This window comes from Dendrobates tinctorius, unplaced genomic scaffold, assembly GCF_039654945.1.
Source record: "Dendrobates tinctorius isolate UK_male_01 unplaced genomic scaffold, ASM3965494v1 ptg000133l, whole genome shotgun sequence".
In the NCBI taxonomy this organism is placed as follows: Eukaryota; Metazoa; Chordata; class Amphibia; order Anura; family Dendrobatidae; genus Dendrobates; species Dendrobates tinctorius.
This window is the reverse complement of record NW_027361801.1, coordinates 28,059,360-28,076,802: the sequence shown is the minus strand read 5'-3', so window position 1 is coordinate 28,076,802 and position 17,443 is coordinate 28,059,360.

Here is a 17,443-nt window from a genome sequence, read left to right as displayed (position 1 = left end):
ATGTATGTTGTATGAATGTAGTATATATGTAGTATGCATGTTGTATGAATGTAGTATATATGAAGTATGTATGTAGTATGTATGTATGTATGTTGTATGAATGTAGTATATATGTAGTATGTATGTAGTATGTAAGTTTTTGTTTTTTTTTACATTCAACACATTAGCCGGATGATGGGACTATTACTGTTCCATCATTGGCTAATGTGTCAATCACTGTCATTGTAGCAGGCACAGCCTGATGGGACTTGTAGTCCCATCGGACGATGCCTGCACACACACACAACCCCTGGCAGGCCCGCACAGACCCCCGGCAGGCCCGCACAGACCCCCGGCAGCCCGCACAGACCCCCAGCAGGCCCGCCCAGACCCTCGGCAGCCCGCACAGACCCCCGGCAGGCCTGCACAGACCCCCGGTAGCCCGCACAGACCCCCAGCAGGACCACACAGACCACCGGCAGCCCGCACAGACCCCCGGCAGGCCCGCACAGACTCCCGGCAGGCCCGCACAGACCCCGAGAAGCCCGTACAGACCCCGCACACAGACACGCACAGTCTCCGCCAACGCACCGCCCACACTCTTCCCCCCTCCCGAACAGGATGTGCAAGGAAAGAAAGGGTTTATTTTTATTCCGATATTTGTGCCCCATTGACTTGCATGGGTTTCCGGTATCGGAATCGGCGATACCCGATGTTTTTGGGGTATCGGTCCGATCCAATCCGATCCGATATTTCCCGATATCGGAAGGTATCACTCAACACTAGTTAGGCGTGATCATGCTCTATGCTTTAGAGCCTGCAAGTGCTGCCAAAAGCTGCATGGATCATTGTATCTTCACACCCTTTGTCCTATGTTGCAAAGATAAATCTGCCATGGGTGGCCATGTGGGAGAGCTTAAAGACCAGAAACGGAGACATGACGTCAGCCTGAACTGTCACTTTTCATGGGTGCACGTGCCCCAAGAAGCAGGTAGATGAAGGTAGGGAAGCGGTGTGCTCCTGAAGAAAGAAGATGATATGACCCCTATATAAAATATCTGGTTTAATTAGTCAAAATACTAAATAACAAAAAAGTACTTTTAGCATATATACTCGTGTATAAGCCAAGTTTTTCAGCACATTTTTTTGTGCTGAAAATGCCCCCTCATCTTATACACTAGACAATTGTCCCAGAGGGCAGGCGGGGGACACCCACAGCTGCTAGGTTCCAGAAGACATCCTACTCACCATCTTGTGCACCCTCATGGAGTCCCTGCATCTCCTTGGTCTCGGTTCTAGCAGCTCATTACCTTAATGAGCGGGACCATGTGAATGCCCGGCAGGAAGAGCTGCCGGCACCGGAACGATGTGCATCAGGGCACGCAGGCAAGGTGAGTAGGATGTTTTTTTTTTAATATGAAACATGTATACAATGACAGGGACCAGAGAGCCATGCATACGACAGGGAAAGGGGAGCCATGCATGCAATGACAGGGACTGGGCAGCCATGCAAACAAAGACAGGGACCGTGGAGCCATGCATACGATAACAGGGACCAGTGAGCCTGTAAGGGGAAGGAACTAATTAGGCATGTCTCCTCCGTGAAGGGTCCGGAACCATCGGGGCTGTCACCTATATTGCGAGGCAGAAAGTTTGAGACTCCAGACCATACTATGTGTTTAAGAAAAGTTGGCATGGCTAAGCAGACAGAGCTGCAGCGTGCGAGTGACCAGACAGTTTGGGTGGGAACTTCGGATGCACAAGAAGCCTGTGAAGTAAAATCAGCTGAGAGGCATCTAGGCAGAGCTAAGTAGAGCCTGTGATGGCAGAGCGCTTTGACAGGAAATCGTCAACTGAATATCGCTCAGACACCACTGTCCCAGCCGACATCACTGCCCTCGCTGAGACCGCTGACAGTACTGAGCGAGAGAGACAAGGTCTGTGAATGGGACTTAGGCATGTGTCGATTCAGCACAGTCAACCAGGCTGCCCACTGTAAACTGTGTTTGGGCAGTGCTGCAAATCTCTGTAGTGTTGGGACACTCACCGCTGAGGATAAGGACGTATCCCTCTTCATCACCTCATCTGCTGGACCCAAGACCCACATCAGGATCCTGAGGATTCGCCGCCATCGTCAGGACCACAGGAGAACACCACCAACATCAAAAGATACTACATCATTTACCTCAGGATTGTGACAGACCCCCACTGCGATGCAATCTAGGCAGCATCAGTCACAGGCAGAAGTTCAAACGTGACTGGCGCCTGAGTGCTAAGTAATATTTTATTGTATTGTTGGCTTTACTTGTCCTTGTTCCTTAAGTTATCCCCATTAGCCTTTTGCTGTATTAGGGAACATTATCCCTCTGCTTTCTCCCTGCGTGGAGTTTCTACTGTATAATAAACCTCTTTCACCCTTGGTCTGTGTACATTCCTTTCCTGCATCCAAAATGCCTGCAGTCTCCTCAAAAGCCATGCAAACAATGATAGGGAACAGGGAGCCATGCATACCAGTACAGCAATGGGGGATAAGGAGCCATGCATACAAGGATAGGGACGGGGGAGCCATGCATACCAGGACAGGGATGAGGGGACAATGCACACCCGGCTTATACTCGAGTCAATAAGCTTACCCAGTTTTTGGTGGCAAAATTAGATGCCTCAGCTTATACTAAGGTCAGCTTATACTTGAGTATATACGGTACATTGTAAATCTAGGATTACAAAATGATGCTGATATACATTACGTGTTCTGTTTCCAGATATGGGAACCCTCTGTGAGAACTAGTTTTTCCTCCCTCCCTACAATATGGTTGTGGGCAGAACATTTTTTTTATAAATCAGTTATTGTGCAGCCTGTCAGCTCTGATAAATTGTGCTTAACCTAAGCTGATGAAGACAGATATGAGTAGGTATACGAATGATGCAGCACTACCCAAATAACATAAACATGGCACAAGCCACTGATAAAAGAAATTGACTCACATACCATCAAATGCAAAAGTCAAGTGTCATCACAGTAGGTCATTTGCTTAACAGGACCTATCACTGCAATCTTAAGTCACATAGTACTGTTATTAAGTTGTCAAGAAACATGAAATGTGCTTTAACCCTTTAAATATTGATTAAATATCATTGGGAGCTATGAACTGATAATTTTAATATCTCCTCTGCAAATTACAACCCGATTTTTGTAACCAATATTCATTAAAGGCTCCCAAAATATTAATGCACCAGGGCAGACAGTACATGTTGGCATTAACACAATGATTTTAATGATTCCGTCAACTTAGCAAACTGTAACCTATAGTGGTGATGAATTGTTAAGAGATGAATTGCAACAACTGAGATCTCCACCGATCCCAATTTCCCTACTTGAACGGAGTGGTGATCGAACATGCACAGCACATATCCAATCGTTTTCTCTGGAGCTGCATCTGATAGATAACTACTGTACTCATAGAATCATAGAATGTTAGAGTTGGAAGGGACCTCCAGGGTCATTGTGTCCAACCCCTTGCTCAATGCAGGATTCACTAAACCATCTCTTGGATACTTGGTTATCTCTTGAAGCAAATTGAAAAAAATGCACTCGAAACAGCATTAATAGGCTATAAAAAAAATGTTAAACATGCTTCAGAAATTTTCCTCCACATGCATTGACTTAGGTTCCATGTTCCCCCGAAACATAGCCTATGTCATTGCATTTGGAACTGACTGCTTTTGCATCTTGGAGTCTGGATCTCATATTGGAAGCATTTGTGCCATAATAAAATGTTTACAATTGTTAAGCAAGGAGTAAGGACATTTCATCTGCATATGGTAACATCCAAAATGTGAATTTGTTATTGAAATTGTACTAAAAGAAATTGTAAACAGTAATAAGTTTTTTTTATAGCATATCAATGTTGTTTGGAGTGTATTTTTTCAATTTTCTACATTTTATTGATAGGAGAAATCCATGTGTGCACTCACATCCTTGACTCCAATATATTACCTTTAAAAAATTTGATTTTGAACATTTTGGACTATCTCTTGAAGCCCCATGGACAATGCATGAAGAGCTGGTGCTTATACGGGCAATTGCTCTATTCACAACAGTGCACTTTTCAGGATCTGTTGAAGGTCCAGTGGTAGACACTAACATCAGTCTGCACTGCAAGGGAGAACCAATGCTGTGGATAAGCAATAATGGGTGATGTTGGAATTTGCAGACAATTTAATTTGCAGATTTTAAAGACTCCTAGAATGTTAGCGTTGGAAGGGACCTGCAGGGTCATCATGTCCAACCCCCTGCTCAATGCAGGATTCGCTAAACCATCAAACAACCTATGCATGTTTGGTATCTGCATACTCCTACTTACATGTGGAATGATATTTTCAGGTCAGTTTCACCATATTTTGAACATGGTAAATAAAAAAAAAACATTATGGAACCGCTCTTTTTTGCAATTTCACCCCGCTTGGAATTTTTTTCTGTTTTTCACTGCATTATTTATTAGAATGAATGGTGTCATTCAAAAGTAATACTCATCATGCAAAAACAAGCCTTTTTATGCCTATATGGCTGGAAAAATAAAAAAAAGTTATGGCTCTTGGAATAAAGGGAAGAAAAAATGAAAATGAAAAACAGAAAATTGCCCAGAGGTGAACGGGTTAAATAAAAAGAGTACATTTACCCTTATTGCCAGATGACACTTATTCCATGTTCTTTGTGCTTAAACAATAAGAAATGCTGTAACTTGTGGCTCAATAAGTAACTGCAAGCTCTCTCTGTTCATGGGCCTGAAAAGGCTTTTCCTAACATTTAAAGTTATCACTAAAGATGAGCAAATGTGGTTGAAGTGAATCAAATTTGGTGTAAAGTTTCTGGCACCCAGCCATTTTTGAAGATGACCCTATGAAGATTGGGCCAAAGAAGTAGGCAGGATCTGCGTATTGGTGGTGCATGGCAGGACAGATGAGAGCTGGTTGAGTATAATTATTAGTTTATTTATCAATGCTTATCAGGCTTTTGGGTCAACTCCAGAGCACAATAATGCATATTCTATTTACATCAAATAATGTAAATCAAATTTCATAGACAAATTAGAGAAAATTTTCAGTCCAGAGAACCGGAGGGTCTCTGCACCGCAGTACATTTCAGCTGAGTGTGCTTCCTTGGGAGCACATCCCGTTGAACTAGGCATTAGTGTCAGTCGGTCCTCCTCCCACATGGGTTCAGTCACAGTCGCACCCTATACGACCACTATCATTTCACTCCTGTTCATTGGTGGGGTGCACAAAGCAATTACAATCCCAGCTCACTATACAGTAAGCATGGCTGTATTCAGTCTTCTGCTCTGCAGAATAAGTGTGCATCATGTGTGTGCAGAAAAGGCTGTCAATCAAAGTGCTGGGAAGTGATGGCATCAATTATCACTGTATAGAGAGCGGTAACTGTAACCACTCCCTGCATGCACCACCCCATGAATGGTTGTGAGTGACCACAGTGAGGATATAGGTCAGTTTTCTCCCTGTAGTCGCTGCTCCTGTAAGGTAGCCAGATATGATTTTATCAGTGTTTACCTGCAGATTAACCCTAAATCTGCAGGTAAATCAGCTTTTCCTGACATGACAGTTTCCCTTTAATTTGTGTTTGTGTATTTGGAAATTACTATATTGCTTGCTAGTGAAAAACATACTGAGAGCATTAAAATGAGTCTTAGCGAGGGTATGATCTGTGCATGGTGATTACAATAATATATGTATCTCAAAACATACAGTAGAGTTGTTGCAGCGCAAGGATTTCTACTTAGTAGCTTATGTGTGAAGCATCATTGCATATATTCCATTAACTGAGGATATATTTCTATGGTTACTGTCTAAAGAGCTCTCCATATGGCCACCATAGTATATAAGGATTGTAAGGATGTCTGCAGAACATAGATATATAATTCATTTCTTACCTTTCTTTATTGCAGTTTGTTTGTGGAAGTATACACAGTGCATATAAAAAGTCTGTACACCTCTGTTAAAATGCCAGCTTTTGTTTAATAAAAAAAAATAAACATACCAAAAAAAATAATTTCTTAACTTTTTCCCAATTTAATAGTACACTTAATCTTACGATTCAATTGAAAAACAAGTCTTTTAGGGTGGAAGTCAAAACTACAGAAGTAAAATAATGTGGTTGCATAAGTATGCACACGCCTGAACTCCAAACCATAATGCTAACATCACCATGCTTCACTGTAGGAATAGTTTTCTTTTGGTGATGCGAACTGTTGGTTTTTACACCATACATACCTTTCAGATTTGTGGGCAAAAAGCTCACCTTTGGTCTCTTCAGTCCATAACACATTTTCCACAAGCTTTTGGCAGACCTAATGTAGGTTTTGGCAATACATAGCTGGGCTTGTTTTTTTTTATTTATAAGAAAAGGCTTTTGTCTTACCTCCTTACTCCAAAGGTCAGACACTTTAAAAATCTGGTAGATTGTTGTCACATGCATTATTAAACAAGTAATTGGCAGAAATAACTGGAGCTCATTCAATGTTGCTATATGCCTTTTGGCAGCATCCTGGATCAATTTTCTTCTTGTCTTGTTATAAATTTTTGAGGTACATCCAGTCCTATGTAATGTCACTATTGTGCTAAATTTAAACCAATTCTTGATGACCGTCTATGATCTTCTTTCACAGTGTTCTGTGGATGCTGAGATCCCTTTGCTGTGTTGTAAGCTGTTTTTGGAAAATTGTTTTTGCTGATAAATGCAATAAAGAAAATGTAAGGAAAATCTTACTTGAAGAGCTAAACTTTGTATGAGATTAATTAAATTATGGCAGCTGTGCACTAACTACAATTTAGCATTAGTTTAAATGTTAACTGCTAATTCTGAACGCAACTACATCCCCAATTATAGGAGATTGTTCAAACTTATCTTATAAAATTACTTTAATTTTTCATTTTTTTTTTTTTACCCATTAAAATAATTGTACTATGTTTATCAATGGATTTATGATTATGGGCGACATTAAAGGTGGAAAAAGTTCTAAAATTATTTTTCTTGGTATGATATTTTATATGACAAAAAAGGCATCTCAACAGTGGTATGTAGACTTGTTATATCCACTGTAGATCATTCCGATGTAGTGATGTAACTTTAGGCTACAGGAACCCAATATGAAATCTGCATTATAGACCTTCATCTAACTGCGATGTACAGCAGCTTCTAGGCTCAGTCAGAAGTTAGAACATGGTGCAATTGGGCTCGGAATGACCCCCAGGGGAACAACTGAATCTCCCAATAAGCCCCTGTGCATCGACAATCAATTCCACAACTGCAATATTTTGTGGTAAAACCATATGTTGTCCATTTTTTAGTTGCTATTTGTGCATCAACCCTTTACTTGTTGAGTGCCATCTCTAGGATCCTCATTATCTAACAGAATGGAAGTCCATGAATTCCCACCCTCTGCATTCTCCATATACTTCACACCTATGGAAAATGTTTTGAACATAAACTTGTGAACGAGGGTCAAATAATATTTATAGTTGTCCCTGGAATGACATTTTCTGGAGGCCCCTGGCAGCCAAGCTCAATACTGGCATAATAATAATAATTGCAAACTTTGCATCATTGCTGGTTATGCCCCCTTCGTACATATGTAGGTAACAGCTGGTTCGCAGGATGCAGTGACGAGACGTGAGACTGGTTGAATTTTGAAAAGCCAACTTTTTATAATTTAAAGCTGCTAGGGCTATACTAAGTAACCAAAAAGGGATAACAACAGTTGTCCTCGCAGGGACTCAGTACAACCAAACACTATTTGAAAAGAACACTACTAACCCGGCCGAGGTCGGTTACAATGGGGCCACAGTATGGCCGTCTACGGGTCCTTATACTCTATAATGTCACTTATCTGTCCTGATGTCCCTCGGCGCCTCTGTGGAAGCTGCGTTGTTGATGAAGCTGCTTTGGCGTCTTTGATAAGGCTGTTCTGGCGTCTTTGATGAGGCTGCTGTGGAGTCTTTGATGAGGCTGCCTTGGCATAGCAGCCGCTGGGCCCAGCTGCTGAAGATTTGGAGTAGTCTTCGGGCGCCCCAGCGCCCAGGAGGAGTGGGGGCACAACAGGCCCTGATGGAGTCCTGAGATGGAGTAACCCCTTGTTGTAACAGCGGGGTTGCACTTTTTAGCGAGTTCATTGGGACTCCTGTCCCCTAGCAGGGATACGTCACAGTGTTCAAGAGTGGCGGTTTACTGTCCACGCGCACAGCCTGGGGCTGTGTGCAGAGTGTCTCTGTTGATGAGGAACAGGCCCCAACTGCCGACTGCAGCGGGGTGAAGGTGGCTGTGTGCGGTGATAGACAGGTGCCAACCACGGGCTGACGTGAACCGGCAGCGTCCGCGGGTGGCAGCGAGCAGGCCGCAACTGCGGGCTAGCAGCAGCTGGGAGAGGGAGCGGACAGGCCGTGGAAGGCTCGAGCTCAGCGGTAACAGCCGAGGATGACCGGGGGCAGATCGTAATCCGGTACTGGGGTGAAGGGACAGTCCCCTATCGGTAAGCTCGGCGCCTCTTTCCTGAGGGCCACTGCGTATCTACCCTCTGCTGCTGGTCTCTTCTCTGAACTGTCAGTGTCCTTCCCGCTCTCTCACGCCCCCTCCGTCTCCTGCTTCATGTCTGACGTATCACCAACTGACTCCTCTGCGTGCTCCCTGCCCCTTTTATACTCGCCCCTCCCCTTGCTGTCCTGTCACTCTCAACAGTCCACTCCCCTCCTCTGTTCCCCGGGTACTGTTTCCTTAGGAACTCAGATGGCGGTCCCCTTGGTTCCGGCCCGGACACTGTGTGTGGGTCCTCCTCCCTACATTCCCCATCCTGTAAGCTCACCAGTCCTCGGGCGAGGGCCTCAGTATACTTGGGCTGATCTGCGGAGGTGTCAGTGTTTGTTGCCATATGAACTGGTCCTGATCGTATTGTTCGGGGGGTTTGCTGGCTGTCGACCGCTCGGAGTGTCTTAGTATGACGAGGGTGGAGTCTTGTGGGGTGGTGGTCGGTGATGGGCTAGCTGGTTCGGGTGGGCTAATTGTGTCAGCTGGTTTGTCATTGAGTAGAGAGCCCCTGGTTATTGTGGGGAAGTCTTCTTCGTCGTCCGAGTCCCAGAACACGGGCAATGGTTCAGAGACCTGAGGAGCAGGATCAGGTTGTTTTGGATGGGTGGAAATACAGGGGGGCGTAGCATATTCCGATGTACTACGCGGGTAGGCAGCATTTCATCTTTCTCAGGTTGTATTTCGTACACAGGTCCTTCATGGTTTATACGGTGTAGGACCCGATAGGGACCCTCTTCCCAGCCTGACTCTAATTTGTTCTGGGTATGTTGGTCTAGTACGAGTACTCGGTCTCCGCTTTGGCGGTCGGGAGGCAGAGATGAACTCTTTCCTGGGTGTTCTAAGTCTTGAAGTTTGGTATGTACGAATCGATGAAGAGTTTGCAGCCTGTGCCAGTGATTTCGGACCCATGATGATACCCCAGTCCAGGGCTAAGGTTCCTCTGTGTCCAACTCTACCTCCGTGATCCCCTTGCCCTCGCGTCCAAACAACAGGGAATAAGGGGTATAGCCGGTAACTGTAACTCGATGTACTCGGTTGTTATAGACCCATACTAGTTCAGGGACATATTCGGGCCAACGGGCCTTCTTGTCACTCTCCAGAGTACACAACATTTGGATTAATGTCCAATTAAATCGCTTGCAGGCCCCGTTTCCCTGCGGGTGGTATGGCGTGGTCCGGGATTTCTCAATACTGTAGAGATGGTGTAGTTCCTCCATTATTTTTCCCAAAAAACATGCTCTTTGATCGGAATGTATCCGTTGAGGGCAGCCTTAAACTTGTATAAAGTTTCTACAAATTGCGGAGGCGGCTGACTTCACGGTCTGGTCTCGAGTGGGTGTGACCACAGCGAACTTAGTGAAATGGTCTACCATGACGAGGCAGTGTTCATACCCCTGGAATGCGGGACCAATGGTCAGGTAATCCACCGTCAGAAGCTCGAGGGGCGCTGAAGTCACGATTGTTTGTACTGGGGCTCGCTGTGCGGGCGGTTTAGCTAATTCGCATAGGCGACAGGTCCGGCAAGTCTCGTCCACAACAGCATGCAAGCGTGGATGGTAAACTTTCTGTTGTAACCATTGCAAGGTCTTTTGAGCTCCGAAATGAGCCCCTTTTTCGTGGGCTACTCGAGCCAGTTCGTTAAGTTGGGCTCCTGGCGTAACTACCTGCCAAGTCGTCATAGATGTTGTTTGTGATGTCATTTTAAGATACAATAGTCCCTTTCGGATAACCAGTCTCTCCCATTGTCGTAACATCAGCGACATGTCCTGAGTCAAAGTCTGTCTTTGGGAGTCAATGGGCACTTTGCCAGCCGTTACCCATTTCCGGAGAAGCCCAATTTCTTCGTCTTCTTGCTGCTGTTGGATCCACTTATCCTGGAATTGTTCCAGCATTCCCCTTAGGGTCTCCATGGGAGGTACTTCCTGAGTGGCAGCTGTAAGCACGGCAGCAGTGAGGGCAAATAGTATCTCTTCCCTTTCTAGTTCGTCGTCTTGACTTTTCCCTGGGGTTGTATGTCAAATCCTGGAGAGAGCATCAGCGTGTATATTCTCGGCCCCTCTTTTATAGATAATTTTATAGTTGAATTTCGACATCCGGGCCACCCATCTTTGTTCCAGAGCTCCCAGTTTGGCATTTTCCAAATGGGCCAGCGGGTTATTGTAGGTCCGCACCACTACCTCGGAGCCCACCAGGTACTCTGCGAACCGCTCCGTCATGGCCCACACTACTGCGAGGAGCTCGAGCTTAAAGGAGCTGTAATTGTCAGGGTTGCGCTCGGAATCATGGAGTGAGCAGCTTCCATACGCGATCACTCTCTCCAGGCCGTCTTGAACTTGTGACAATACAGCCCCCAACCCGTGAAGACTCCCGTCAGTGTGCAGGATGAACGGTTGCGAGAAATCCGCATAAGCCAACACCGGAGCATCACAAAGCGCAGCCTTAAGGTCTTAGAAGGCCTCTTCTTGAGGTTGTCACCACTAGATTTTTCGTCCATTTTCCCCAGCGGGAGCCCCCTTCAGCAGGTCGTGCAGGGCTCAAGCCCGGCATGCAAAATTCTTTACGAAACGACAGTAGTATCCGGCCAACCCCAGAAAAGCCCACACGTCTTTTATCGTCTCGAGGGTAGGCCATCCCTGAATGACAGCAACATTTTCCTGGGACTGCCTTACGCCCTCCGCTGAGACGACATAACCCAGATATTCGATCTGGGTGCGAAATAGATGGCATTTTTGGGGTTTTACCTTCAACCCGTACTTTTTCAGCCGTCCGAGTACCTGCCCCATCCGCTTCAGGTGGTCCTCAAAAGTGGCAGCAAAGATGATGATATCATCCAGGTATATCAACGTGGCCTCAAAATTGAGATCTCCCAGACACAGCTCCATCAACCGCTGAAAGGTCCCCGGGGCGTTGGCCAGTCTGAACGGCATTCGATTAAACTCAAATAGCCCCATGGGAAGTATGAACGCCGTCTTTGCCCTGTCTTCTTCTGACATGGGTAAATGCCAGTACCCACTGGCCAGGTCCAAAGTAGAAAAGTATGTCGCCTTCCCCAAGGCGGACAAGGATCCTTCTATTCGGGGTAGTGGGTATGAGTCTTTGATAGTACAAGCATTCAGCTTTCGATAGTCAACGCAGAATCGTAAGGCACCATTCTTTTTGCGGACCAACACAATAGGAGCCGCCCAGGGGCTTTGACTTTCTCCAATCACTCCCTTTCGAAGCATTTGGGCCAGCAAAATTTTCACCTCTTGGTAGAGTTATGGAGGAATCTGTCGATATCGTTCACGGATGGGGGCTGCTCCTGCTGTGGGAATTCCATGGGTGATGGCGTTGGTACATCCAAAATCTTCTTCATGACTAGCAAATACCTCGTGGTACTGTCCGAGCAGTGTTTTTATCTGAGAGAGCTGGGTTGAAGTTAGTCCAGAGAGTACGGCCCGCATTTGTTCCAGGATGATTCGACCCTTTCCTGAGCTGCAATTTCGGTAGCCTGTAGAGTACGGATAGTTACTGCCCAGGGGTCCTCGGGTTGCACTCTCAATTTAACTGCAGGGGCCGGTAGTACTTCTTCAAAAGGCCTTACTAGCTTGGCCAATTCTGTCCGAGGCTTCAGGGTGATGTCTTTGTCTTCAAGGTTGATGCAACAGGACAGTCCCCTTCTGCACTGTGGTCAGGGAGCGAGCCACCAGTATGCCAGGGGGTAAGCGCTCCAAGTAGCATGGCTCCACCTGCATCTCCATGCCTTCTAATGGTATCGGGGCTTGGATGGGCATGGCTACCACTGTCTGTCCAGGGGGCAGTACAAGCAGGGGAGCCGCTGGCCCGATGACTTTGCCCAGGGCCTCGCCCTCCTTGCAGTCCTGGAAGACTCGTGCTTCCCGCACCAACTGCTGGAATACCTATCTTTGGGCAGTGCGGTAACCCCACTGTTTCAAGGTCTCATGCGTGGGATCATTGAGGAGTAGGTTGCTGAACTCCCGCAGTATGTTCATATCCAGAATGACTGGGTGCTGTTTATCAGTTTCTCCATGGGTCAGAACCACTCCTCTGCGGCCGAGGAATTTACCGCACAATGTCACCTGTACCCACACCACCCCGGCAACAGGGACCGGTAGTTGATTGGCGGCTACCAGTCTGATCATGAGCCCCCACTGGGGTCTCGCTGCCTTGGGGAAATTCTGCCGGAAATAAGTCGCTGGCATAGTTGTTACTTGTGACCCCGTATCCACCAGGCACTGGACGGCACGGCCCTCAACTTCTGCCCATACCACCGGACACTTTGCGACCAAATTTTCGGGACTTCCACCACCCCTAATCGTGGTTTCTGGCTCCGAGCGGCATCTCCCTAGCCCTGAGCCCTCTAGTTTAATGGCCGCCAGGGTGGGTATCTCCCACGCCGCGGACACTCTCGGGCGAAGTGGCCTGGCTCCTCGCAATCATAGCACCGGGTCTGCGATGTCTGTCCATCCCAGGTGGGGCGGGGTCCCCAGGGCCCAGGGTTGAAACTAGGCCGTCCAGTCCCAGACTCAGTCCTTCTTTTCACTTCAGCCATCTCGCCCTGGATGTTCTTCAACTCCTGCTTCATTTCCTCTACCCATTGAGGCTCCGCAACTGAATTCAGAGAAGCCTCCACACTCCGGACCTTCCCCACGGGGGCCGCCATTCCCTGCTCCTGTTCTCGAGCGCATACTTGACTTCCCACCTTGGAAAAGTCTATACGTGGATTCATGCTAATCTGCTCCCGTAATGCCTGCTTTATTAATGGGTCCCGCAGTCCAGTCACCAACACGTCGCGTAGTGTAATGTCAACAGGTCCTACTCCTACGCCGTCTTTTCTTTCAATGGCCATGTGTAACTCTTGGAGGACATTCATATACTGGGTGATGGTCTCCCCCTCCCCCTGCATCTGACTGAATAACCAGTTTCTAAACTCTCCCACGTTGGTTGGGTCCCCATGGGTCTGTTCTAAACTCTGCAAAACCTTATCAAAGGTATTGCGGTGTCCCAAGGGTTTTAGCATCACTGAATTCCGAGCCTCCCCATCTAGTGCCATGAGAGCTACTTCAGATTCTAGGTCAGGAGTCATCGGGTGCATTTGAAAGAGCCCCCGCATTCGCTCTCTCCAGCTCCATAGCATGGTATTGGAGCCGGAAAATCTAGGCAGGTTGCTCAGCATAGCCCCCAATGAAATGCTGGATCGAGGGCCCTCGTCAACTGTTGAGTTCACGGCCCTGCCCTGGTCTGGGGCATCGTTGTCCGTGCTCGGAGACTGCATCCTGCCGACTACGCCAAATGTAGGTAACAGCAGGTTCGCAGGATGCAGTGATGAGACTTGAGACTGGTTGAATTTTGAAAAGCAAACTTTTTATATTTTAAAGCCACTAGGGCTATACTAAGCAACCAAAAAGGGGTAACAACAGTTGTCCTCGCAGGGACTCAGTACAACCAAACACTATTTGAAAAGAACACTACTAACCCGGCCGAGGCCGGTTACTATGGGGCCAGGGTATGGCCATCTATGGGTCCTTATACTCTATAATGTCACTTATCCATCCTGACATCCCTCGGCGCCTCTGTGGAAGTTGCATTGTTGATGAAACTGCTTTGGTGTCTTTGATAAGGCTGTTCTGGTGTCTTTGATGAGGCTGCTGTGGCGTCTTTGATGAGGCTGCCTTGGCGTAGCAGCCGCTGGGCCCAGCTGCTGAAGATTTGGAGTAGTCTTCGGGCGCCCCAGCGCCCAGGTGGAGTTGGGGCACAACAGGCCCTGATGGAGTCCTGAGATGGAGTAACCCCCTGTTGTAACAGCGGGGTTGCACTTTTTACCGAGTTCAGTGGGACTCCTGTCCCCAAGCAGGATTGCGTCGCAGTGTTCAAGAGTGGTAGTTTACTGGCCACGCGCACAGCCTGGGGCTGTGTGCAGAGTGTCTCTGTTGATGAGGAACAGGCCCCAACTGCCGACTGCAGCGAGGTGAAGGCGGCTGTGTGTGGTGATAGACAGGTCACAACCAAGGGCTGACGTGAACAGGCAGCGTCCGCGAGTGGCAGCGGGCAGGCCGCAACAGTGGGCTGAAGGGGAATGGCAGCAGCCGGGAGAGGGAGCGGACAGGCCGTGGAAGGCTCGAGCTCAGCGGTAACGGCCGAGGATGACCGGGGGCAGATCGTAACCCGGGATTGGGGTGAAGGGACAGTCCCCTGTCAGTAAGCTTGGCGCTTCTTTCCTGAGGGCCACTGCGTATCTACCTCTGCTGCTGCTCTCTTCTGTGAACTGTCAGTGTCCTTCCCGCTCTCTCACGCCCCCTCCGTCTCCTGCTCCGTGTCTGACGTATCACCAACTGACTGCTCTGCGTGCTCCCTGCCCCTTTTTATACTCGCCCCTCCCCTTGCTGTCCTGTCACTCTCAACAGTCCACTCTCCTCCTCTGTTCCCAGGGTACTGTTTCCTTAGGAACTCAGATGGCGGTCCCCTTGGTTCCGGCCCAGACACTCTGTGGGGGTCCTCCTCCCTACACATATGTTGCCTGAAATCAGCTTTGTTTTAGCTCACATTAAATGGCTTTACACAAGAGAGGCCAAGGAGTTTTACTAATTCATTTTCTATCACAGTGTTAATGAAAGAACAGACTCAGCACTTCTTGGTAGTTTCTGTATATTGCACAATGGACGGGAAAGATAATATATAATAAAACACCATGTCACTAAACAGAAGCCAATTAATATTTTTAGCAAGGTAAATATAGAGAAGTTGCCAAATCACACTTATCAATATATTGGAGATTAAGTAATGAGTGTATGTCTGCAGTGTAACAGATGTGGACTGATAAAAAGGTATTGCACATTTTGCAACATTTTTCATTGAGATTAGGGGAAATTCAGCAGTAGCGTAATCTGAAACCGTTATCAAATTACAGCAAATTATTTATATTGGTGTTATTTATCAGTACTTTACTTTTTTGGATTATTTTGTGTCATTTATTTTTAAAACCAATTTAGATATATCAAACTGGGGAGAAAGCAAATAATTCCTACATGATGCCATACTGTTATGGCACCAGCTCAGAAGCTGTGCGCTCAACATCCACAGTGCAGTATACAATGTAACCTTGATGAAACATCCAGAATTTAGACCATTTAACACTTGAATGACAAAAGTGGTTGCAGAGACTGAAAAAATTATTATAGGTACTGTAGTGCTTTATATTACATGTCCTGCACTTTATTGCTCTTTACCTGCACTATATGTGCCGCAATGATCTATATCTACCATGCTTATTACAGTATCTACCCTGCTGCATATACTGCATAACAATGAAATTGTACTATTTGCACTGTTCTGCATTCTACCTGTACAATATTTACTGTGCTATTCTCTACTCATATTACATGTGCTGGATTACCCTCCATGTGCAGTTTTATACCTGTACTACATGTAATGAACTGTTCTGTGCATGCGTTACATGTGCTATACAGTTCTCTATCTGTACTTCATCTATTTCCTTGCTCTCTACCTGTACTACAGTATATGTACTGCACTGTTCCTTATCTGTTAACTAAACTGCTTTAAAACCATATTACATTTACTGTAATTACAGTGTATATATATATATATATGTATTTAACTTTACTATAAGCACTGTATTTCTCAATCTGTACTTTACTGTATTGTGCTCCTCCTTGATGAGACCTCTCATATAAAAAAACAATATTTTCATTAAATATATGAAAATAAAGTCCATAATACTGTGGCTTGAACTAACTTTGAGTTTTAGCTTGGAAAAAATGTTATTTGAAAAATGGAAGACAAATTGAATTATTGCCTTTTGCTTTCACCATCAAAACTTTCTACAAATATTTTTCTCGTAATTGTTTTGTTTTATGTGCCTTTTTTCTCATATCGAGTTTGTTCTATATAGCTAAATGTCAGTGACCTGCTGAGATCCAAGACAGGCTGGATTCCTCAACTTGGTACAAGGCAAAATTGGGAATGAAATATAATGTGTAAGGTTTATCTGTCTGACATCCTACAAATTAATTTTATGTGGCTTCCAATTGCCAGAACATTGTTGCACTAAATAACCTTGTCACTCTAGAGTATAAAGTTCTGGAAGCCATAAACTTCTATGCTTAACCCCATTCAACTTCTTGAACAGCAATATTCTACTGTATCAACAGTATTGCCCTGGTTTGCAAACTCATGAGAATGGATGAACCTAAAATTGAAATATCATTATATAAGTGAAACCACGGCAGATATTAACTATTTCAGAAACTCCCTTAATGTTCTTCAGCTATGACATCTTACGGATTATCATAGCTTGTCCATTGTCAGTACCTGGGCTATCAGAAATCACTGGTTCCCAATGAAGCATGGTTTGCAGTGCAGAATTGTTTCCCATCTCCAGAGTAACTAGGTAAATCTCTCTCCTGTAGAGTGTAAGCGCTTACGGATAATGTGGTCCTCTCTTTCTTTCCCTTGTAGAGCGTAATCTCTTATGGTAAACAGGGTCTTCTATTCCTTTCCTGTAGACCTATACTCTAGTAAAATTTAAAAATCCTTAAAAGGGTTGTCCACTACTTAGATAATTCTTTTATAAACACTATATTACCCAATATAAAATACTTTATACTCGTACAAGTACCATCCTAACGATGTTATTTCAAGGTATTTCAAGGTCTCTCATGGCTCACGTGAAATTCTTATGCTAGGTAGGCCCTGAAGCCAATTAGCAATGCCTATTAGGCCACTATGCTATGACTTCCTTCAGATTCCTAAAGAAAATCAGAATACAACAGCTCAATAGTGTCATCTGATTGGCTGCAGTACTCATGTGACATAAAGTCAAACCAGCCTTGGAAGAGCCAATGAGTAGAG